At 42.1% G+C, this 26,271-nt stretch overlaps 1 protein-coding gene across 2 annotated transcripts in view; it reads left to right on the top strand.

Moving 5' to 3' along the window:
* The window catches only part of CDKAL1 (CDKAL1 threonylcarbamoyladenosine tRNA methylthiotransferase), a 528,219-nt gene that overhangs the window by 440,742 nt on the left and 61,206 nt on the right, over positions 1 to 26,271 (top strand). The window lies entirely within an intron of this gene.

Raw genomic sequence — 26,271 nt, 5'->3', positions numbered from 1 at the left:
AAATCTTATGATGCAGTTCTTTATCACTCATTGTAGACAATGCCATATTTTATCAGCCCTATTTCTTGTCCTGTGATTAACAACCAAACATGGATTAGTCCCCTCCCCTCAATACACCCACACTTCAGTTGAATTTTCAGGTTGCCTGAAAGATCTTTATTGGGATACCACTATGTAAACTTCTGAAAGTTTTTACTTTTGTGTATGTTCCATTTGTGAAAGAATGTAACTGTCTTAGGCCCTTCCACACTTTTTTTCGCACGCATGTTCTGCGGGTGCTTTTGACGCGCAGAACTTGCATTGCACTTTTACCCATTATAATCAATGGGTTTTTTCAGACTTGCATCTCTTTTCATGCACACACACATGTTTTTCTTTTAACGCGCGTTTAAATCTCAGCATGCACTACTTTTGCAAGTCAAACGCATGAAAAACGCACCATAAAAGTCTACGGAGATGCATCAAAAACACATTGCCCTGTCAGACACAGGCAAGTGCAATGCGGTTTTCAAGCTTAAATTCCCATAGAAAAGATAAAGCTCAGTCCTTTTCATGCGTATTATCTGCATTGAAAATATGCATGAAAAACTGAGACACTGAACAAACTGTGACTGAAAACTGATTGCACTCTGATGAAAAATGTCAGTTTTTCACTGACCAAACCCTGATCGCTCCCTGATCAGACTCTCCCGTGATCTGCAACGCAAGTGTAAAGGGGCCTAAATGTTTCTATTTGACCTTCTATTCAGGACTTATGCACACAACAGTTTGCTGTTTAGGGGTTGTGTGCTGTTATTTGTGGCCCACATCACAGTGTTAATTAAGTGACAGTGTCAATTTAAAATGTCGGGCCACAAATCGGGGCAGGAATTTGACATGCTTTATCATTTGCAGTACGGCCATTCATCACGGTCGGGTGTGACACCATTCAGTAAATGGGCACCAAAGACTGACTTGGTGCCGAGAATTAGCTGCTTTTGGGTGGCTAGCTCGCAGCGCCAAAATACGGCCCTCTGCATGAGGCCTAGGCGCAATTTATTTGATCTGGGTAATAACTGAGGTCAGTGTTCATATAGTGGGATATAGTGGGATGAATCCACACACATACCACCTTTATGAAGTGTATCTCTGCTGTAGGAAGCATATGTAGCTTTTGCTATGCTTCTCTTCGTACCATTTCTTCTGATGAATATAGTATGAGCTTATATTGTGTTCATGTTGTGGTCAATTTATTTTGCTTATTATATGTGCCTAATGGATGAGAATTGTGTGTACAAATGAGGGATTCTTGGAACTGAAATTATTGTATTGTGTATGTAGGTAACTGGACTTGTTGTACAGCGTCCTTCAATAATCTCCTAATTGACGATGCCATTTGCACACTTCCATCATTGTCTGGCAGATAAACTACATAATAGCCTCTTTCATGGTATAACGAATATGTAGAAAAGAAGATGCATTTCAGCTTCAGCTCTTGGCACAAACCCTCTGTGCAGCATTTTGTGCAAATGCATGGAAAAACCTAATGGGAGGAAAACTTCATTACTGGCTGTTTTATAATTATTCCTCACTTCATAGTTGGAGCAATGTAATTATTCAATTCTGAAAACAGGATATTGTTATTGCTGAGAGAGCCATTTGTCTTTAATAGCAGTTGACACACCAGTGTATTACAGCGCTTGTGAGTTATTCCTGTAGAGAGCAGTCTGTTCCATTGACTCAATGCCTCGGGCAGTATTATCTGTGGAAAGGCAAAGGATTTGCTGTGGAGCCTCATTTGTTTAGTTTTTTTTCCCCGTAATCTATTTGCCTACTGAAAAGGTAGGATGGCCTCTAAAGGGAAAATCTGTGAAAAGAAGAAAATTACAAGAAAACCATGTATTGTTCACCACTGAAGACATGTTTTACACTTAAAAAATGGTAATTTGGCATATGGTTCAGAGATATCGCGTCTCTTGTGTAGTTTTTATTACCATAGTAAAATATATATTTTTTTGCCTTCCCCACCTTGCAGAGTTTTGTGTCTCATGTTAATGTCCGAGTTCCAGGATTTCATTTTTGGACGGCCATCTGTGATAAAGCGTTTTGTGCTAAATAGATGGCATTGTGTTAGCAACCTGTATATTCTCGCTAACCAAATAAAGACTTAATTATGGCAAGATGCATCCCCCGGGGAGTAAGGAGCAGCCATGTCGCTCATATTTTAATAGGAATATGTTGGTTAACCTGCAATTATAGAAATGATGTATGCTTTGTTTACCGCAGAGCTGATGCATTTTTATTATATTTCCTTGCTCTTAATAGGGAAGTGCATTTTAATCATACATGTGCGTGATAGGCCTGCAGAAAGCAGGGTCGGAATAATAAAAAGTACATGATAAATGTGCTTGTCAAAGACTATCATTAATAAACATTGTCTATGAAGTTAAACTGTATATCTGTCATCTCTGCATAACAAAGATATTAGAATATAATGAGTGTTTTCATGTAAGACTTCCAGATCTTCTGATGTCTTGTCTCTGTGTAGGCAGGCTCTAACACCGTACCGACTGACTTACACCAGAGCAGGGTGACACGGATTAGGCTACAGATGAGTGGTCACATTGCATTTCATAAAGTCATGAAAGTTGCAGGCTACTCTCTAATACTAGCTTTCTTTACTTATAACATGTCCATAGCTGCTCAGAAAATTCTGTCCAGATAGCTTTTGAGTAAAATCTGGGAATCTTTTTGATTTTGAAGTTGTTATATTGAATGGACTTGATGGTCAAATAATATATCATGTTCGGCAAGGCACAAAGCTTACGTTTATTGTATGACAAGGAAGTGCTGATTAAAAGAGATTTTTGGAATTTAACTTTGATGGCCTGTTTAGTATACCGTTAAGTCATCAATATATGATCTCTTGGAATCTGACCCCAGGACCACCACTGATCAACAGAAATTGATGTCTTATAATGCATCTCGGCTTGTTCTGGCTAATGAAGCAGTGTGTGTAACAGGAGAGTGTGCTATGCTACCCCTTAATTCTTCTGATCTGTAAGGGTCCCTTGAGTGGAACCAAAAATAATCATTTATTGATGGCCTATTTTTAGTACAAGCCATCAATGTATGATCTCTGGGAGACTGACCCTAGGACCCCTACCAATCAGCAGAAATTGAATGCTGACAAAGTGAGTGTGGGTGTGCCTAAAACTTTATCTCAGCCTGATCTAGTGAATGTGGCAGAGTATGGATGAGATGTGATAGTAGTAAGGAGTGTTCTATACAAAGGTATTGTAAAGTTACATTCTGTAAGTGTGTGGTAAACATTTGAGAAGCAATGATGAAAATGACCTTTCCAAGGTCATTGATTTAGAGATGGGTTCTAGTTTTTATTCTTTTAAGAACTATTCCTGTTTTTTGACGTAATTATTTCTATACCTTCTATGCCACTTTTCTGTCTTAGAATCCCTGATAAATGCTCTCCAAATGCATCTTTAGTGATTTTCCAGCAGATTGACTCTTCTTAAACCCCCTACAAGTTTATGAACAGCGCTAATACCATATTTTTTGGACTATAAGGCGCACAAAAAATCCTTTGATGTGTGCCTTATATGAACTGTACTTACAGACAACAGCTGCCTTGAACTGTGCACAGGTCTGCCACCTGCTGGTCATTCATCCTTATAATCAGGTGCGCCTTGTAATACGGTGCACCTTATAGTCCGAAAAGGCCTGTCCATGGCTTTAAGTTCCAAGACCTGACTTAATGAGGGGGATTAATTATTTGTGTAGTAGGATACGACTGTGGTGTTTCTGACTAGCTGTTGGCTTATAATTTATTTGGCGCGCAAATGTCCTATGCATGTACCAAAATTATATATATATATATATATATATATATATATATATATATATATATATATAGCGCACAGAGATAATGAGTGAGGTATAAGGTCAGGATTTGGTAGGTAAGCCGTATTAAATTCCCCTTGGAGGAGATTTGTCAGAAGTGTCTGAGAGTAGAACTGTTCTAGTTGCCTGTGGTAACCAATCAGAGCTCAGTGTTTCCATGTTGGTTTATACAATTAAAGCTGAGCTCTGATTGGTTAGCATGGACTACTAGAACAGTTCTGCTCTCAGACATTTCTGATACATCTCCCCCAATGTGTCTGTTTATTGTGTTACACTGGTAGGATGGTAGGAGATGGCGCACTGGTAATGCACACTCAGCCACATGAGTCACCATGAATCAGGGGGTCTTATCTTGAAATATTCTCATGCAGAAAAGGAGCTTTGCTTGACATTGAGCTGTATGACACTTGAGCAGCGCGGTGACTCAGTGCTTTCCCTGCAGTCACATGGGCCGTTCTGTAATGAATACACTAAGTTCAGCTCAGTCGAAATTGTGCAGATTTTCCTCAGTGCAGACATTGTTTGTTCCATAACACAAAGATCAAACAAGGACAAGAACGGTTTCTGAACACAAAAAAACTCTTTAGTTGTCAACTGCTTATTTTCTGTATTCCCTTTCTGTATTGTATTCAGTCTTGATGTCTGGGAACAACATGCTGTTAATGTCTGGAAAAGCGAGCAGCCGAGATTATCTGGTTATTTATAGGATCTACCAGAACTTCTAAATTGCATTTGTTCTCGTCTTAAGCAGAGCTTGGAATCAAATACCAGTCCAACTTCTTGAACCCGTGTGACTAAGAAATTACTGTAACTCTTCTTGCCAATAACATTGATTGTGTATTTCAGTGTCGGTTCACCTTTTGTGAACCTTCATGTGTATTTTTAGAAATTGCAGATACAGCACCTTTGTAATGCAGTATTATCCCAGTCACTACTGTGCTTGTATTGAAATGACCTTACTCTTGGATGTAGACTACCATTGGATTGTAGTCTGTATTCTGATTGGAATATAATTTTTTTTGCATAAATTGGAGCTTTAAAAAAGAAATTTATTATATAATCCTTTGTTTCACCTGATAAGATAACAATGAGAACAGGAATTGATTTACACCTTCCCTGATTTTATCTTGAAACTTTTCTGCTAGAAAGGCCAGATCTAGTCATTGAACTGCTACATTTCTATGTTTGGTTCCACACCTAAGTTTACTTACTTGAAAAGGGTTTTCCGCAAAAATAAAAATGTATATTTAAAAAATATTGTCCTATGGGGACCTAAAATACATGAGAAATTAAAAAGAACCTCTTGCCAATTCACTCCTGCCTAAGACCCAACTTAGGGCTTATGCACACAACAATTTTTTGTACTTTATTGTCTTTATTTACTTTTTATAGGCTTATGCAGAACTTCCCATTCATGATTAGTCTGCAGGGGCCACAAAAGATGGGGCATATTCTATTCCTGCCTGTATTGCATATTGTCTACCAGGTTGAAGACGGGTCTCTCTCTCCTCCCCTGTTTGTCAGGAAGCTGTGAGTGTCAACCTTTTCTGTTCTCTCCCTGGCTGTAGTATGCTATGAGCAGTATTTTCAAAGATCAAGCTGAACATGAAGGGGTTAATTCTCCCTTCTCAGAGCTGTTTAACAAAACACAGGCAGATGAGATGTGATCTCATGCAGATCACATCTCTATGGAAGGGATTAGCTCCCATAGTATAAAAAATGCTCTCCATGATTCCAACACTGCTTTCAGAGATGCAACTCTTAGATTTTCATGAAGACGTGCATATGTATCATGTATCCTGTATTCAGGCTCATGCGCAGCAAATCAAGATGTTTTCCATCCAGTTCCTATGTAACAAGATGAACTGGTATCACTGCTTTTTATAGCAAAGTATGGCTTAAAGACCCTTTTCACTAGCCTCAGTGAAATAGAACCTTATCAAGCCTAATAAGCCGTCACCAGCTCCTTTAATATAAACCCGGTCCGTAACAGGATTATATAGGGTGAGGAACCAACCCAGTAGTATGTATATAACAGAGACACCGACGTGGGGATTCGTGGATCGAGATAAAAGCGCAACACAGGTTACATTTTATATTTGCCTATATATTTACACATTTAAGCAGACTACAAAAACACGAGTAGGACTACAAGTATCAGAATGCAGTACGTTAGTTACCTTGTATGAGCCTAATGGAAACAAGCCACACTTCAAGATCCTTCCTGCATTTGTGCAGACACATCCCTGCACACCCACAGGAGGGATTTAAGGATCCTTCTACCTGGTATTATCCAGAACCTTGGAGAAGTTCTAGCTTCTCAAGAGGATGTCATAGCGTCAGGGTTCTGGTCTCATTGGACCTGGGTGGATCACTGGATCACATTGATACCAAACTAGACCCATTTGTTATGGTTCCATTCAGAGCTATTTGGTGTAAAAGAATCCTAGGATCTAGTGAGTCATAGTGATACTATCTCTAGGCTATACCAAATCCAAAAATGTATTTGCCCTTGGGCTGCGATGGACCATAACTCCATAACTGCCCATAACCAACATATTGGTCTGGGATTTTTGTAATCCTTTGTCTGTTGCCAAACAAAATATAGGGAAGCCTCTGAAACAGTCGGTACCAGGCGGCTGCGAAACTCCTTTGAGGACACTTTTCGCTCAAACTCAATTAGGTTATTTGAGATGAGGGAAGAGGGAATTTGTACCAACACTGATGACCTGGCCATATTTATCACAGGCACAAAACAAAATGCATCACACATGTGCTGGAATCCAGTATTCCTAGCATATGCATGTCTTTACAAAAGTCGGACAGTTACATCTCTGAAAGAGACTTCTATCATTAAAACTATTTGGAACTGCCATTTCTGTGGGCAAAAGGGGATATTTAACTATGATGCTCAGATTCCCATCCTCAGCACTCTGGTCAATCCATGAAATCTGGCCACTGCACAGCCCGTGAGTTACAACCGACCAAGGTGTGAATGAGTTCTAACTGTGGAGTCATAAAGTAGAAATGTATCATTTACAATATGTAAGAAATATATGATTTCACTCTAGTACACTTGTTATTTGTAGTTCTGATGTGATACAAGTGTCTTTCTTATGACTCTGCAGGTTTGTACAAATTGTAAAACACAGAAACACATGTTGTTGCTGTAAATAAGAGAAACTATGGAAACCGCCAAGTGTCCATTTGCGATTTTGCAATTGTGACATAAAGCTTCAGGTCTGGACAAAAATTTTCCATCAAGGCAATCCTGTTTTTTTGCATGAAAGACTTGAGCTAAATACTTTACCAGCTAAAGTACCTGTACCTTAAATAAAACATCTCTAATGACCAAAGGCAACAGCTAAATAATACATGTTCCAATTACAATTCCTGCCATCGTCCACCCACAGGTGTTGCACACTTGTATGAGCTTCTCTTCTGGTTTGGAATTCCCAATTAACCCAAGGGTCAGGAGCCCGTTAAGAATCTTCACTCCTATCACCTCAGTAGTGTGAGGTCAGGTTTCTCTGCCTCTGGTTTTAATCCTATTCTTATTTGTCAAGCTGTTTAAGTTGCCCACCAATTCAGGGTTGTATTTTGTAGGCTCATTCAGAAGACAATCTGGCTTAAGAAACACAGTAATTATACAGATAATGGAGACAATTTGCCTGCTCTGCGTGTTCCCCACTCATCTGGCCTCATCGGGCTCTGGGCATTTGGTCTCCTTGTTGCCAGGAGGAAGCTTTATGGTCTTTCAGACGGTTACTGAGTTTGTGTTATATGGAGCTCTTGGGTCAGAATTTTCCCATATCCAGATAATTTATCAAGAGCTATTTCCTTTAAATTGACCGTCTGTTACTTATAACACCAATATAGTTTGTCGTGCTTTATACAGATCCCCATGAGTGTCCCGATTTACGCAATGACTTAGGGCCGTGCTGGGACGGGCTATTTAAAAATAATAAACGTGTACTTGCCTCCTCCGGCCCCCAGATGTCCCGCGTCCTGGTCCGCCTGATCAGTGCCCCTGTTTGTTTACAGGGGCACAGAAGCCGCGCACATGGGGCTTCTGGCGGGCTCCTCCCATCCGTCCTTATATCTCAAGCATTGTAAGCGCTGGAAAATGGTGTCGGATGCGCCCTTGTAAGCAAACTGGCACACAGATTAGATTTTTTTTGCCCCAGTGACAATTGGATTTTCTAAATTTTAGCTGCAATGGGACCAAGGATTATCAATAAAACTTCATTACATACACCTTACAGATGATCATTGCATTCTGGGACTATAGTAAAGCATCCAGAGAGCTTCACCAGAGGTCACAGTGGGCAGAGGGGTCCTTCTTTAACTAGGGGTTGTCTGTAAGTCGGATGTCCTTAAGTAGGGGACAGTCTGTATTGTGGTCATCCTGAACTAATTTCCATTAAGCAGAGTCAACACATTCTCTGCTTATTATTTCTAGAAGAAATAAAATCTAATTTTCTAGCTGCTCCTTTAAGTATGGTTACTACACATGAGATGTGTTATTCATTTTATTCTTGTTCATTTTATTACAATAAACATACAGTTATGTAGACATGTACAGAGGTTTTTTATTTGGGAAGAGTTCCAATACTACTAAAATATGCTCATGTGGTCTAGGTCATAATACAAAAAGCATGTGTAGATAGTTATGACCTCTGACCCTGAGCTTCAATTTGTATCCATGAATATACTTAGTTATTTATTCTGCCAACTTATCTGTTTTTATGCTTAAGATATTTGGATACCCAACATTTTCCGATGTCTTTAATATTTGGCTTTGCCATCAAATTGACATTCTACATAAGTATTTGCTGGATTTATATTTCTATATCTGACATCTGATATCTTTTAATAGAAACATTTGTTAAGAAACCACAGGATCATCAGAACATTCCTCAATCCTCAAAGAGGAACATTGGCGATAATAGTGGTCATATATATCTGCCATAACCAGGAAGATCTCAAAATCCCAGATGAGATCCATGACCTCAGAATAGGCTCGAGCTGTAATGGTTTGGCCTAAGAATGAGATAAAATGTCACTTTCAGCCAAACTTCAATTATATAATGTAGTAGATTACGGTCTGAGTAATTGACTTCGCATTCTCTGGTCTTTATAGAGCTCGAAAGAAGTGTGAAAGGTATCACATATAGCTTTCATTTAGAGGAAGGTATATCTAGAGCAATTGCTTTGGATATAATAGTTTACTATATCTTTGCTTTAAATGGCATTTATTGAGGACCGTCTGTAAATTTGTTTACAGAGAAGCTCCTCAACAGCTACGACAAAGGTGAGTAAGGCCAGCGTGTTTTTAGTCTGTTAATCACGTTTTTTAGATTGAGGTTTTTTTTATGCCATCTGTACCTCTAAGATAACTGTAATTTCTGTCACAGTTGGAAGCTTCAGTTAATTTTTTTTTGTACACAAAAAAAGGAAAATAGACCTTCTGTAAGTAATTGCATATTATACAAAAGTGTGAGACATTGCAATCAAATTTACATTATTGTCGCTAACGAGCACTGAGGTCTGTTGGGAGTGTTTAAGGCATCTTGTTTGCTGGCTTCCTGGTTTTGTTTGCTTCTTTATGAATTTTTTGCAAGAAATGTGATTAACCCTATAAAGGAAATGAGAAAAAGAAGAACACAGTCATTAATTTTCTATAAAACCCCTACAGTTTTGCCTGATAATATATAAAAGGTGGAGCGTCACATACCATAGTGCTCGCCTAGTTTAGCTTTATGTGGCAACCATTTACCTTACTACCATTTACAAGTGGAGCTACTGCCTTTAAATATTTATATAAACTTTTTTCATATATACAAATAGTAGTAGCAAATCTGAATAAATGAAAAAAACGGTCTTAGGGGTAGTCAGTGGTCTCCCAGCAGACTGGGTTTTTTTTTTTTCAAATGTTTTTATTATGCAAAAATTTAAAGAAAATTAAGGCTGGAGATTTGGAATTTTTGTTGAATTCATTTGGGATCTGGGAGTTCACCTGTTGGTGGAGGACTAACCCCACATCACAGTTAATAATTAATGATGTAAGTGTAATCACAAGATATCTATAGAGGCCAAGGACTCTTCCAAGTAACAGCCGAAGCAATCGCAAATCCAATCCATCGATAAAAGAAATATCAGTTGTTCAAGATATAAGCTATTGAATAGGGTGTACAGGCCTCGCCATATCTGTAATATGGTTATCCCGAGTCTATTCGGGGAGAGACACCTGGAGAATATGCATTGGCGCCGATCCGTTGATACTTGTAACATATGTATCTAACCAGTGACAGAAATTACAGAAATTGTAACTTAAATAAAATTTCTAAATCATATTTCTCTTTATTCTTGGCAAAGATAACTTTGAGAGCTTGTATATCACTGAAGGTAACATTTTGTACACTTAGGTCTAGAGATGAGCGAACATACTCGTCCGAGCTTGATGCTCGATCGAGCATTAGCGTACTCGTAACTGCTCGTTGCTCGGACGAGTATTTCGCCCGCTCGAGAAAATGGCAGCTCCCGCCGTTTTGCTTTTTGGCGGCCAGAAACAGAGCCAATCACAAGCCAGGAGACTCTGCACTCCACCCAGCATGACGTGGTACCCTTACACGTAGATAGCAGTGGTTGGCTGGCCAGATCAGGTGACCCTGGGATAGACTAGCCGCTGCCCGCGCTGCTCGGATCATTCTCTGTCTGGATGCCGCTAGGGAGAGAGCTGCTGCTGCTCAGGGAAAGCGTTAGGGTGTTCTATTAGCTTACTGTTAGGCAGGAGTGATTCTAAAAGAACCCAACAGCCCTTCTTAGGGCTACAATAACGTTATAATTTTTTAAATTTTTTTATTTGCAGCTAGTACCATATTGTGAGGAATTAGCAGGGGGACTTGCTACCGTTGTGTTTAGCTCTTAGTGACACACATATCCACCTCAAACACCAAAGTGGGAAAATTTATTAGGGGTTTGAGTAGAATTAGGCACAGTCTGCCAGTTTCTTTTTATTTTACGTTAATTTTTTTCATAACTCAGCGTCATCTCATCTGGCATAGTAGTGTGCTGTAATACTTGGCTAGAAAATAGCCATAGGAGAATACAAACGTCTTAATTACGCCTACAGTAGCGTTATATATATTTGATTTCTGGTTGATCTGCTGGTGGCTGTACTTGCTGCAGTGCATCTACTATCAAATTGGGAGCAATTTGGAGTCAGACTTGCGACCACTGTGTTTTAGTGACGCACATATCCATCGCAAAGACCGAAGTGGGAAAATTTATTAGGGCCCGGGGTTGTATTTCAATTAGGCACAGTCTGCCAGTTTCTTTTTATTTTACGTTTATTTTTTTCATAACTCAGCGTCATCTCATCTGGCATAGTAGTGTGCTGTAATACTTGGCTAGAAAATAGCCATAGGAGAATACAAACGTCTTAATTACGCCTACAGTAGCGTTATATATATTTGATTTCTGGTTGATCTGCTGGTGGCTGTACTTGCTGCAGTGCATCTACTATCAAATTGGGAGCAATTTGGAGTCAGACTTGCGACCACTGTGTTTTAGTGACGCACATATCCATCGCAAAGACCGAAGTGGGAAAATTTATTAGGGCCCGGGGTTGTATTTCAACTAGGCACAGTCTGCCATTTCCTTTTTTATTTTACGTTTATTTTTTTCATAACTCAGCGTCATCTCATCTGGCATAGTAGTGTGCTGTAATACTTGGCTAGAAAATAGCCATAGCAATAGGATAGCATCGTTTGGTTTTAAAAACTAAAAAACACAAAAAAAAAACAAAAACAAAAAAAAAAAGGTAAAAAAAAAATACAAGTTATAACTCTCATTTTCAAAATGTTTAACCCGAGGGCTAGGGGTAGAGGACGAGGGCGGGGACGTGGGCGTCCAACTACTGCAGGGGTCAGAGGCCGTGGTCCTGGGCGGGGTGAGACACCACCTGCTTATGAGGGAGCAGGGGAACGCCGCAGAGCTACACTCCCTAGGTTCATGTCTGAAGTTACTGGGAATCGTGGTAGAGCACTGTTGAGGCCAGAACAGTGCGAACAGGTGATGTCGTGGATTGCCGACAATGCTTCGAGCAATTTGTCCACCAGTCAGTCTTCCACGCAGTCCACCCATGTCACCGAAATCGGCACTCCTCCAGCTCCTGCACCTCAGCCTCCTCCCCCCCAGTCTGCCCCCTCCCAGCAAAATTTGCCATTTGAACCGGCATACTCTGAGGAACTGTTTTCTGGACCCTTCCCACAGTCACAAACCACTTGTCCGGTTGCTGATGAGCAATTTTCCGATGCCCAGGTTTTCCACCAGTCGCAGTCTGTGGGTGATGATGACCTTGTTAACGTAGTGGAAGAAGTGTGTAAAGAGGTGTCCGATGATGAGGAGACACGGTTGTCAGACAGTGGGGAAGTTGTTGTCAGGGCAGGAAGTCCGAGGGGGGAGCAGACTGAGGGATCGGAGGATGATGAGGTGACAGACCCAAGCTGGGTTGAGAGGCCGGGTGAACACAGTGCTTCTGAGACGGAGGAGAGTCCTCGACCAGAACAGGTTGGAAGAGGCAGTGGTGGGGCCAGACGGAGAGGCAGGGCCAGAGCTGGTGCATCAGCGCCAAATGTGTCAACTAGTGAAGCTCCCGTGGCGAGGGCTCCTGCGGCGAGGGCTAGATTTTCAGAAGTCTGGAGGTTCTTTAAGGAAACACCGGATGACCGACGGACTGTGGTGTGCCACATTTGCCAAACCAGGATCAGCAGGGGTTCCACCACTACTAGCTTAACTACCACCAGTATGCGCAGGCATATGAATGCTAAACACCCCACTCAGTGGCAACAAGCGCGTTCACCTCTGGCCGTGCACACCACTGCTCCTTCCCCTGTGTCAGCTGATAGTCAGCCCCCTGCCCAGGACCCTGCCACAAAAACCCCATCGTCACCTCCACGATCCTCCACAGCATCCACCAGCGTTCAGCTCTCCATACCCCAGACGCTGGAGCGGAAACGCAAATATAGTGCAACCCACCCCCACGCCCAAGCCCTTAATGTGCACATCTCCAGATTGCTAAGCCTGGAGATGCTGCCCTATAGGCTAGTAGAGACCGAGGCCTTTCGCAGCCTCATGGCGGCGGCCGCCCCTCGGTATTCGGTCCCCAGCCGCCACTACTTTTCCCGATGTGCCGTCCCAGCCCTGCACCAGCACGTGTCAGACAACATAATCCGTGCCCTGACCAACGCCGTTTCTGACAAGGTCCACCTGACCACGGACACGTGGACGAGTGCTGCCGGGCAGGGCCACTATATATCTCTGACGGCACATTGGGTTAACTTGGTGGAGGCTGGGACCGAGTGTGACCCTGCGGCTGGTCATATACTGCCGACGCCGAGGATTGCGGGGCCTACCTCGGTCCAGGTGTTTGAGGCCTACTATGCCTCCTCCTCCTCCCACCCCTCCTCCACCACCTCCTCCGAACGACCATCCGTGGGCATGGCGCCATCAGTCGGTAGCTCTAGGCACAGCAGCAGTGCCGTCGCTAAGCGACAGCAGGCGGTGCTCAAACTGCTGAGCCTAGGCGATAAAAGGCACACCGCCCAAGAACTATTACAGGGCATCACGGCGCAGACTGATCTGTGGCTGGCACCGCTGAACCTGAAGCCAGGCATGGTTGTGTGTGACAACGGCCGTAACCTGGTGGCGGCTCTGCAACTCGGCAGACTGACACATGTGCCATGCCTGGCCCATGTGTTAAATCTGATAGTTCAGCGTTTCCTCAAGACATACCCCAATCTGTCTGATTTGCTCACGAAGGTGCGCCGCATCTGTGCGCATTTCAGGAAGTCCAGCACAGATGCTGCCACTCTCAGGGCAGCGCAGCGCCGCCTCCAACTGCCCGCTCACCGACTGTTGTGCGACGTGCCCACGAGGTGGAATTCAACACTGACCATGTTATCCAGAGTTTACCAGCAGCGCCGAGCGATTGTAGACTGCCAGATGTCAACTTCCACCAGAACTGGTAGTCAGGTCAGTCAGCTTCCTCAAGTCTACAATGAGGAGTGGACGTGGATGTCTGATATCTGTCAGGTGCTGAGTAACTTTGAGGAGTCAACACAGATGGTCAGTGGCGATGCCGCCATCATCAGCCTCACCATCCCGCTGCTTGGCCTGTTGAAAAACTCTCTGGTCAGCATGAAGTCGGAAGCTTTGCGCTCCTCACAAGAGACAGGGGAAGAAGATTCCCTTGTTGATAGCCAAAGCACCCTTAGGTCTGTTTCTCAGCGCATATCGGAGGAGGTGGAGGTGGAGGAGGATGAGGAGGAAGAGGAGGAGAATGTTGGCGAGACACAAGAGGGGACCATTGTTGAGTCCTACACTGTTGAGCGTGTATGGGCAGAAGAAGAGGAGTTGGAGGAGTTGGAGGAGGAGGAAATGGACAGTCAGGCCAGTGAGGGGAGTGAATTCTTACGCGTTGGTACTCTGGCGCATATGGCAGATTTCATGCTAGGCTGCCTATCCCGTGACCCTCGCGTTCAAAGAATTTATTCCAGCACCGATTACTGGGTGTTCACTCTCCTGGACCCACGGTACAAGCAAAATCTTTCCACTCTCATCCCTGGAGAGGAAAGGAGTGTGAGAATGCATGAATACCAGCAGGCCCTGGTGCACAAGCTGAAACAGTATTTCCCTTCTGACAGCACTAGCGGCAGAGTGCGTAGTTCTGCGGGACAAGTAGCGAGGGAGAGTAGGCGAGCAGGCAGCTTGTCCAGCACTGGCAAGGGTACGCTTTACAAGGCTTTTGCCAGCTTTATGTCACCCCAGCAAGACACTGTCACCTGTCCCCAGTCTCGGCAGAGTAGGGCTGATCTTTACAGAAAGATGGTGAGGGAGTACGTAGCTGACCATACCATCGTCCTAAATGATCACACAGCTCCCTACAACTACTGGGTTTCAAAGCTGGACATGTGGCACGAACTGGCGCTCTACGCCTTGGAGGTTCTTGCCTGCCCTGCCGCTAGCGTCTTGTCAGAGCGGGTTTTCAGTGCAGCTGGTGGCATCATCACCGATAAGCGTACACGCCTGTCGACTGACAGCGCTGACAGGCTGACGCTTATCAAGATGAATAAAGCATGGATTTCTCCTAATTTCAAATCTCCAGCAGGTGAAGGAAGCTCAACCTGAATAATTTATCCACTCCTCCTCCTCCTCATTTTCCTCCTTCTCCTCCTCTTTCTACAGTAAAGCAGAGGAAACTGGCTGTTTTTTGACAGGGCCCACTGGCTCTAGGTATAGTACTTTATGCATTTAATTTTTCTGGAGGGCCACCGACACGGTCCTCTGTTTTAAACAATTTTTGGGAGTGCCACATACAGGCACTCAATCTATTCAATTTTTCTGGAGGGCCACCTTTCCGGTCCTCTGTTTTAAACAATTTTTTGGGACTGCCACATACAGGCACTCAATCTATTCCATTTTTCTGGAGGGCCACCTACCTGCTCCTCTGGTTTAAAAAATTTTTTGGACTGCCACATACAGGCACTCAATCTATTCCATTTTTCTGGAGGGCCACCTACCTGCTCCTCTGGTTTGAAACATTTTTTGGACTGCCACATACAGGCACTATCCAAATTGAATTGTCTCCATAGCAGCCTCCACACGTTGTCTCCATTGCTACCTCCAAAAGTCGTCCATATAGCTGCCTCCATACATCGTCCCTTTATCAAACGAGGTTTGTCAGGTCGAAATTTGGGTTGTTTTCATGGATTCCACATCAAAGTTGTTAACTTTGTCGCCACCCTGCTGTGTTATCCACAAAATACACTGGCAAACTTTTACCATTTACGGATATTATTTCAGCGCTTCTTGCGCATCTGTTTACATTCCCCTCACCCGCCATATCCTAAACTTATAAGAACGCTACTACACTTAACTTGGTGCAGGCTGGGACCGAGTCTGACCCTGGGGCTGGTCATATACTGCCGACGCAGAGGATTGCGGGGCCTACCTCGGTCCAGGTCTCAAAGGCCTACTATACCTCCAAATCCTCCCACCCCTCCTCCACCTCCTCCTCCTCCGAATTACCATCCGTGGGCATGGCGCCATCAGTCGGTAGCTCTAGGCACAGCAGCAGTGCCGTTGCTTAGCGACAGCAGGCGGTGCTCAAACTGCTGAGCCTAGGTGATAAAAGGCACACCGCCCAAGAGCTATTGCAGGGCATTCCACATCAAACTTGTTAACTTTGTCGCCACCCTGCTGTGTAAGCCACAAAATATACTGGAAAACTTTTTTCATTTACGGATATTATTTCAGCGCTTCTTGCGCAGATGTTTACATTCCCCTCACCCGCCATATCCCAAACTTATAAGAACGCTACTACACTTGATCTTATCCGAAAGGTTCTTAGAAGTGCTGTTTGGGGAGTAGCCTAGAGACAGGGGCTTGGATTGGCGAAAGCTCGCCTGGCAGCGGAGCGCCAGCTCCATGCCAAGAACCAACTAACATAGTTTTAACTGCAGCACCTTTAATCTACTACTAGTTCACTGCCTCCATACATCGTCCCCTTATCAAACGAGCTGTGTCAGGCAGAATTTTGGATTGTTTTCATGGCTTCCATGTTAACTTTGTCGCCACCCTGCTGTGTAATCCACAAAATATACTGGCAAACTTTTATCATGTACCAATATTATTTGAGCGCTTCTTGCTCACCTCCTTTGGTTCCTCTCTGCTACCCATTGGTTTGAAGCCTGAGTCCATTTAGGGTATGTCGCCATGCCACTCTCTAGCCTTCCGCTGCTGCCGCTGCCTCTGCATGCCGTCCCCTATAGTGTCAGGGTCAATTATTGGATGTTTTACATGCTATCTAGCTTCATTCTGTCACTCTGTCATGGCCATGCTGTTGGCCATAATTTTGGCATAATGGTGCATTTAAGCAGCCTCAGAGGCATCCATGCATGCTGCCCCTGCTGTTTCCTGTCCATTTCCGTGGTGTTTCCATCCTTTTCTGAGGTTCCCAGGTGTTTGGCCAAGCTTCCCTGTGCAGAGCCTTGGTCCCCTTGAAAAATGCTCGAGTCTCCCATTGACTTCAATGGGGCTCGTTACTCGAAACGAGCACTCGAGCATCGGGAAAAGTTCGTCTCGAATAACGAGTACCCGAGCATTTTAGTGCTCGCTCATCTCTACTTAGGTCTATGGGAAATAGCTACATTTTGCATATAAGAAAAATAACTTCTGTCCTCCCTCCTTTTCTCTCTATAGAACTTCTATTTATACTGATACCTCATTGAACTTCTGTCAGACTAGCAATATGGAATAAAGCAGCATAGGACCGTAAATGATAAAAGCCAAACTAAATGGAGAATGAGACTTTTTCTCTTTAAGTCTTACAAGTTTCTCTTCAAGTCTACAAATACATCTAATCTATGTAAAGTTTTTTGAAAAGTTAAAAGCAGGAGGGAGAGAAATCAGTAGGAAACGGCACCAATGACTATTCTCCTCATCTGCAAAGATAAATTCACAGCGTTCAGAATTTATCTCCTGACAGGTTCCCTTTTAAAGAATAAAACAACCCTTTAAACCTGTTGAGCTGCAGTCTTACAGTTGATAAAATGGTGTTCTCTTCGCTCATTTAGAGATTTAAGGATTATGGGGTATTGTGAAAAGCTCTTCAGATTGTGAGAATTCATGGAAAAGAGTATGAAAGATGTAACAAATCGAAATTAGAATTCTAAGTAATAGAGTTCTCTATTCTCATTAGACCTTAAAGATGGTTTCCTAGGTCTGGTAATGGTCACTGTAATTCTCTCCGCACTCACCAGACAAGATGAAATAAAGAAAAAGTCTATTGTCCATGTGAATTACTCTAGACAAGCTAACAACTGGAGGCCAGCTAAACAGACCACAAGTTTCATTTACCAGCGTAATTCTCAAGCCTGAAGATATTAGGAGATAATCAACTAGGAAAGCCAAAGAAAGCACACGGAGTGCGGATGGATAATGTACAGTTAAGCCTCAAATTTTCTCCAGAAGAGGAAAGTACTGAAAACTACATGATGGGAAAATTAGATGATTGCGAACACCTATAGTAGATTGAACATGTTTAGTAGGGGTGCTAGAAAATTACCTAACTTATACAGAAAAGTTAAGAAAAGTAATGAAGATTTAATAATAGAAGTTGTCAATCCCAGACACTTTACTAATCCTTACATTTATTGTTGTAATCTTTAATCAGAAAGTGTAAAGAATCATATTCATGTTAATTATACATTTGTTATATTTACTCACAGGTGTATGTACGTTACACCTCCTAGGATATGGAGAATTTTCTACGCAAGAGGTTTATATTTTAGCACATGTTGGTACAGTAATAGGCAACATTTTGAGCTCAGTGGGGCACATTTACCTGCGCGATCCCTGCTGTGCGTTGTTCAACGAGAATGAACTTTGCCGCGATCGTGTGCCCGATTTTCTGCATCTGTCGCTTACCCCCAAGTTCCTCCGGTGTTCACCTTCTTGTTCCCGGTGTTCCCGCGCTCAGTCCGAATCTGTCGGATCGTTTGACGGTCATCCCCCGATTTCTATTGCATGAAAGTCGGTGCCAAAATCCAATTCCGTGCGACACAATCCCCATTTAAATACCTGTCACAGCAGCGCCAATCCCTAAAATTTAGAAAGTCCAACGAAAGTGAGCTCAGCAGACCCTTAGTAAATAAGCCCCTGTGTGTCAAAATTAATAGAAAAAATACAGCATAACTCGGGTGGTGTGTCACTATTAGAAAAGGCCAGAATTTTTGTGATACTTGTAGCAGCAACAATGGTGGAATACAGTCAGGTACTAGGGTACAATGGCAGCACAGTGAGCTCTTGACACCTTTAATTATCTCCAGTGGATACTTCTCTTACCCCAGTATTGCTGAGCATTTCTTAACTGATAGCACACAAACAAAAACATTGACTGTGTGTGCAAGGTTTTACATATACTTGGCGTAATTTAACATAGATTTGTTTAACAATTGTTAATTAACAAATATTTTAGTTAATTTCTCTCCTGTATCACTGAAGCCTTGCTTCCATCACAGTTATGCCCTTTGTTTAATATAGACCTAAACCATAACTGCATATATATATACTGTGGACTATTTCTATATAGAAGCCTCTATCATTGATCATCAATAGTAATATCACAGAATATTTACAGTGCACACTAACAGGAGATTTTTCTAATTACATTGGTGTCAACATTACGTTCACAAAACGCATGCGATAACGCTTTGTTAGCGCATACGTTAACATGATTTTAATGCATGCGGTTAAGGTTTTGTTAATGCATGTGTTAACATTGCATTAACCCTTGCATTTTGTAAATACAATGCTGACAAAAATGTAATTGGGCAAATCTCCTCTTCAGCTGTTTGAAAACGCATGTGTTAGACGCAAATAAAACACAATGGGGCAGATTTATCAAGTGTCTGAAAGTCAGAATATTTCCAGTTGCCCATGGCAACCAATCACAGCTCAGCTTTCATTTTACCAGTGCTCATGAATATTTTAAAGGGGAGCTGTGATTGGTTGCCATGGGCAACTGGAAATATTCTGACTTTCAGACACTTGATAAATCTGCCCCAATGTGTGACCTCAGCCTTAGGTGCAATTTAGCAGGTGAATGACATTGACTCATGCTGCGTTCAAACGTGGCGTTTACCTTGCTTTTTAGGAGTTGACATTTGCATCTACAAAACACAATGTTAACGTAATATGTTAACATTTTGTTTACAAAACGATGTGTTGGTGTGATGTTAACACTAGTGTTAACAGCATTGACAATTGCGTTTTGTTAATGCGTTTTATTAACATTGTATTTTTCTAATCGCAAATGTCAACAGCAATGCAATTGCTAGCAAATCTCTTCTTCTCAGCTGTTGTATTGCGTTTCAAAATGTAATGTAAACGCCACCTGTGAACACAGCCTTATTTTCTTTAACCAGTTAAATTAAGAAACTGCACCTTAAACCACATCAAAACCTGATAACAATGCAGTTGAGGTGCATTTTTAACTATTTGAATACACCCTAAGGCAGAAAACGGAAACGCAGACAAAGCCGCGCCTACCGCCTTAACGCAAAACACTGGCGGCTTGTTCCCGATCGCAGGAAACGCCAATGCAATCGGGCCGCGGGCCGCCCCGGTGGGCGTGGCTTTGTCTGCGTTTGCGTTTTCAAACGCAGACAAAGCGGTGCGTGTGGCTCCAGCCTCATGGATAAATAGCAGATAACAGGATCACTGCAAGACATAAGGTGATTGTTAATGGTCAACGCACTTCCAGCTGTAGTTTATTGTATGTTTCAAGCTTTATTGTTCACATATTTAAGATTTTAATGAATATTTGATGCTAAAACTTTAGTTTAGTGAATGGAACACAACACGGACCAGTTGATGCTTATAATTTTTAATCCTGATAATTGTTCTCTGACAAAGCATGGAGGTGGAAGGACGAAAAAAAATTAGTTTTATCCCCATGAGTTTTATAATTCCTTCACCGTGATGCACATATGACTACATGGAACAACTGCTTGTATTCATGGGCTGTATTTACTACCTCCCGTTACCCATCAAAGCACTTATGACATCGTCAGGAGCCAAACACTTGACAGCATGCATTCACATCTGAAGATATGCAGTGACATTTCCTCTAAATGTCACTTCTTTGGGCTGTGTATATGTGTTTATTCTAAGAATGTTATTTTCCTCCATCAAACCAACCATTGCTAACAAAAACCTAATAGTATAAAGGGTATAATCATATCCCAGATACCTAGTTAATTACTTGCGTGCATAAGTCATATGTAGAGAGCAGGCCCCTCTTATCATGCGGGACCCTTCTCCCCTATTTCACCTGCTTTTGAATTATTTATCATATAGCACCATGTGGTGCCATTCTGCAGAACGAGATTAAAGGGACAAATCAGTAAATTGTGATGCTGCAGCAGTTGCTTCCTACATGGCTGTTTGGCTTTTTTTTTCTACACTAACCCATTTGTCTTTAACCTATTCCATACCACAGTGATAGAATGAAAACTGCTCCATAATGGATTGCAATGCCATCCTTGCATTAAAGAGTCTTAATCATGTCAGCAATTTTCATGTGTCGCCAGAGCAGTGAACCTCTGATTGACAGAGCGGCTGGAGTCGAAATGATATGCACACTGCTCTCTAGGAGGAAGATGACATTTTCCAAGAGGTCTGACTGTTTTCATTACTTAGATTTATACATTGATTTCTGCATATTAGAATGAGTGAAATAAAAGGAAAAATGAAAATCAAGGGGGCTTGACATCTGAGCGGGAGGAGGATTGGAATAGAACAGCTTGTCAGAGTTAAGGCCTTAAAGTGACTCGTCTCTGGTAGAACACGGTAGTAATTACTGCTAAGGGGGGAAAGGGGTCTTGATACAAAGCGCTAATAGATGTTTTGTTTATGATTTGGCAGCGTATAGCGGCTGCAGCAGGCACCCATTGTAATGCTTCGGAGAGCCAAGGAGAAGCGTTAGAAACTTTGAAGAGCCTTGTAATTAAGTTACATAGTGGCGTCTGATGCCGCGCTGCCTAATTAGTGTCATTTTATATAGAGCCGCAGTGGGAGCTGGCATTCACCAGCTCTCATGCTAAGTTTGCTTCATGACAGGCGAAGATGTCACAGAATCCTCTAGTTTTGTTTGAGAATCTGAATAATTGAATGAGAACTTTACTTGTCTGTGCCCCTACACTGTGTGGTTGTATTACATTTTGCACATATTACTTGATTTCCACCAAGAATTAAGAACAAATGATAAATTCAAGGTAAAATGATGATGTTTTTATGCTTAGTCTCGGTTTTCTCCTGCATGATATGTTAACATAACATGCTATAAAGAAGCAAACACTATTACTTGTGTCTGATTAGTCATTTCCAGTACTACATTGAAGCTAACTTGGTAATAACTGACAAGTCAGCGTGTTTATGGAATTAGGATTTAAAGTAATAAACTGCAAAATATTTATGCAAGTTTTCCCAAACCAATCAACTGAAAAGAAGTCAAAAATTGTGTTTTTGCAACCTACTGATTTATGGAACTGGACACAATTCTATTACAAGATGTGCATAGTTGAATGGGATTTTAGCTTCCAGGAGCTGGGAATTACATTTTACCTGTGGGGTTTACTAGCAGTATCCAGCATCCCATCCACTCTGCTGGCAATGTACAACTTAGTGGGTTACACCCTTGTGGACATAGATATTGTGCTTATGTTAAACTAAACTTGGGTCTGTGATGTAGTTTTAGTGATAGTCAAGAAACTCCTAATGGACTAAGGCTACATGCACACGAATGTATGCATGTAGCCGGGCGGACATACGTTTGCCGCGATGGAGAGGTGGAAGGATGACCCCTCTATAGCGATGCATGGTGCACGGCAGCGTAACACCTGGAAAGATGGGGCATGTCCTATCTTTTCCCTGTATACGGAGCGGTATGGAGCCGCATGTGTGCTGCACCGTGTCACTCTGTGCAACAATTGCAGTCTATGGAGGACGTATGTACGGCCGCAAACCCCCGATGGTCATGTGAATGCAACCTAAGGGTGATGACACACGTAGCGCTTTGTCTGCGCTTGCAAACGCAGACAAAGCCGTGCCCACCGGGGCGGGCCTCGGCCCGATTGCATCGGAGTTTCTTTGGAAATGCCTGCGATCGGGAACGAGCCGCTGGTGTTTTGCGTTAATTTAATGCAAAACACCGGCGGCTCGTTCCCGATCGCAGGCGTTTCCATAGAAACGGCGATGTGATCGTGCCGAGGCCTGGCCTGGTGGGCGCGGCTTTGTTTGCGTTTGCAAGCGCAGACAAAGCGCTACATGTGGCACCAGCCTAATGGTAATTTATAACTAGGAAGGGTTGTTGCTTTTATGCGTTTTTAGGTGGATGCATGACAGAAAACCTTGATGCAGCTCTTTTACCCCCCAGCAAGCTCACTGGAAACAGATGATAACCACCCACACACATTATCCATAGACATACAACAGCAAGACCGAGACTAAACAATCTGTGTCATAGGTAAAAAGCAATATACTGCAAACGGTAAGGAAGAGAAAACTGCATTATTCTTTTCAAAATATCCATGGCATCAGTTTAACATACACATCTTGGTTCATACAATAAGTGGAAGGCAACAAAAATGATGTGAACAAAGATGTGTTTGTAGCATCCCATATGATGAAATACAGGCGGTCCCCTACTTAAGAACACCTGACTTACAGACAACCCCTACTTGGAAACGGCTCTCGGAACCCTTGGAAACTTGGAAACGGATGTTAGTGATTTACTGTACTTTAACCCCAGGCTACAATGATCAGCTGTAACATTTATTAAAAGTGTCTGCAATTAAGCTTTATTGTTAACCCTGGACAACCCAACATTTTTCTAATCCAATTGAAAAAAAAGTCTGTCTGGAGCTACTATTATATAATAAAAGTTTTGACTTGCATACAAATTCAACTTAAGAACAAACCTACAGAACCTATCTTGTACGTAACCTGAGGATTGGCTGTACATTGTTCACACTAATACAGCTGATGCCTATAGCTGTGTCTGTATATTTATATACTCTGTAGCAAGGCTATTTCTATTTCTTCCATTGTATTAGGTGTCCATATCCTCTTTTATACTCCAGGAAAATATAAGTGCCTTGCTGCAGGTGGTCACAAAAGTACAAAGTTAGCCAGGACATTTTTTGTGAAGTTTGTATGTGAAATTTCTGTAGGCCTTGGACTGGAGTGATCTTGCCATATGCAGAGAGAAAAATAACCCCTCTTCATGCTAATGCTGAATATCAAGCACTTTCCAACATCTGGGAAAGTTTAAAAACCTCAGTTAATCAAATTACTCTTGTGAAAGTTTTTCTTCCCGGTTTTACTGTTGCAGGGCATCTTGTTCTGTCATATGCTTCTCTAGGTGGGAAACTGAGCCTGTTCTCAGCTTCCCGTAAACATCAGACTTACCAACAGAGAATGACGCCTAGTGCAACCATCTAGAGATTGCAGAGTTTTAATGACCTAATTAGACGACATCCACATGTCTTGTAATTGATATGCTTCCTTCCTTGTGCTACTTATCCGTTGGTTGATGTTATGTAGTAGAGTATATTGCGTTCACTCGGCTAGTGCCGCAGCTTTTATAACTAGCTAAACAGTGGCAAATATGTGTTTGCATATATTGATAAGAACATTACAGGGCGAGTTCCTCAGAGGACATTCTGGGATACTGTGAACATGAAGTGAAGACCACAACTGGGAATGGTTGGGGATGATTGTGTTGTCACTTTTTATGCCATTTAGAGGCACTGAGGCAAATTTACTTACCTGGTCCTGTTGCGACGCCCGATTCCGGACGGTCCGACATAAGTCCATAGAAGCAAATGGAGATGTGTGCTAGCTGGTGAAACAACGTATAGCACACAGCCTGATTTACATTTATGCATTTGTTTTCATGAGGCCTTACAGTTGAGACAAATGCTGAATTGGAACTCCATGAATGTTTTTAGATTTTAAAGTATTTGAACTGCAATATATAAAGAGTAATATTGTTAGTTGGGCCTAAAAGTGTTTTATGGCTAGCTAATTTTCTACAGCTACCGTACTATCTTGTACTATCTGCTCTCCTAGCCATGTAATATCAGGACAGCAGGAAGTATTAGCTCAGAGCTGCTGTGATATCTTCAGCAGGCGGAGCGAGGGGGCAGCTACACAGCAGCATGAATGCTTGATACTAGTCAAAATGACTAGTTGATTTCCTTTTCAGCACATTTGCAAAAATCCATAATGAACACAAGTAAAGGTTTAACATAGTTTATCAGTTGTACCAGCTTATTCTCTTTTGCTAGCGAGACAGCAGAAGCCCTACTGTGGTTTCAGATTACAAAGTGCAGAGGGGATGGGTGAGTCACAGCAGCTACGTCACTAACCATCATCTCAGAATGACTAGTTTCTGCAAAGTTTATTGAGCATTGACTTGCACATTAGGGTTCTAGTCCTTGTACATCTCTTTGTAAATCTGTGGTTGCAGCTCTGTTTATCTCTAACATGTCCCTTTACAGCAGTGCGCAGAGAAAATCAGAGTGAGGATAAAAGTATCCAAGTTTACTGGGAGGGCAGATCACACATTCACACAGACTGTAGAGGGGAATGGTCCTCCATGTAGAGAGGGTGTAGGGGTTGGGAGTGACATGTAACTTTCTCACTCTTCTGCATTGGTGTTAACCCAAATATGATAAATAATTCCAGTCTTTAGTATTTAATAAAAAAATATTACACATTAAATGTAAACTTTTTTGTGACATAGATTTGTTGTACCTCTTCTGTTAACCAGTTTGTTTTTTATTTTAATATGCAATGTTCACAATGTGCCAATTATTTAAATGAATGTATCATGTATAGCTATGTGTTTCCATATTGCAGTGCATATATGTTCACACACCACCACTAATATACGTGTAGTTCAATTTTCCCAAGTACATGTGTCTTCCCACCTCCTCTTACTAATCTCTGCTGTCGCAATAAATAATCGGCTTCTTTTACTAGCAGTGCTGTTTCGACCTTTTCCAGTAGTAAATTCAGAACAATTACACTGAGTGATTTAAGGTCTAGGTGAAAGCAGCCATGACAAAGGGGCTGAGCAGTAAAACCTTGCTCTATATATACACCTCATTGTTGCATGCATGAATTGCCGTGTTATTCCTTGTATAATACAAATGTTAAGGTTAGTTTGTGTCTTCATGGTCAGTGATGTGTTAATGTGTTGCCATCTATCCATTTGAATGAGGCCTTATCCTCCACTTGCAGCTCGCCTGACTAGATGTCACTAGTTTACTTCCATGTGTGACAGTCTCATCTGCAGGGTAGTCTGCTGCAGGTTAAAGGAAAGTAGGGTAGAATTCATTAATGTGACACCAAAGTAGATAATGACTTCACCAAGGTCACAGGTAAATATCAGTCTTGCAAGTGTAGACCTGATTTGTCTTTCCTGCTTATCTTGTACTTCTGTGAATTTATGTCTTTGTGTAGTGCAATTGGACAACAGTCTGTTCCAGTTGCTTCTGACCTAATAAGAGATATCATGTTCTCTATGTGCAGTACATAATGTGTATGTCTGATAATGTGTTTTATAGGAAAAGATGGTGAGTTAAACTATAAACACAACAAAAGTTAACTCAGGTTAGTCAGCAACTAAAATTGTATGGCTTTTATGATGTGTGATCCTCTTACGCCTTCTTACCTATCTGGCTACCTAAACAAGCACTATACTTTAAAGGGAATCTACCATAACGGATCTACCTAATA

Source organism: Engystomops pustulosus, chromosome 5, assembly GCF_040894005.1.
Source record: "Engystomops pustulosus chromosome 5, aEngPut4.maternal, whole genome shotgun sequence".
Lineage (NCBI taxonomy): Eukaryota > Metazoa > Chordata > Amphibia > Anura > Leptodactylidae > Engystomops > Engystomops pustulosus.
Note: the sequence above shows the minus strand (reverse complement) of the source record. Positions and strands in the feature narration are given on the sequence as shown.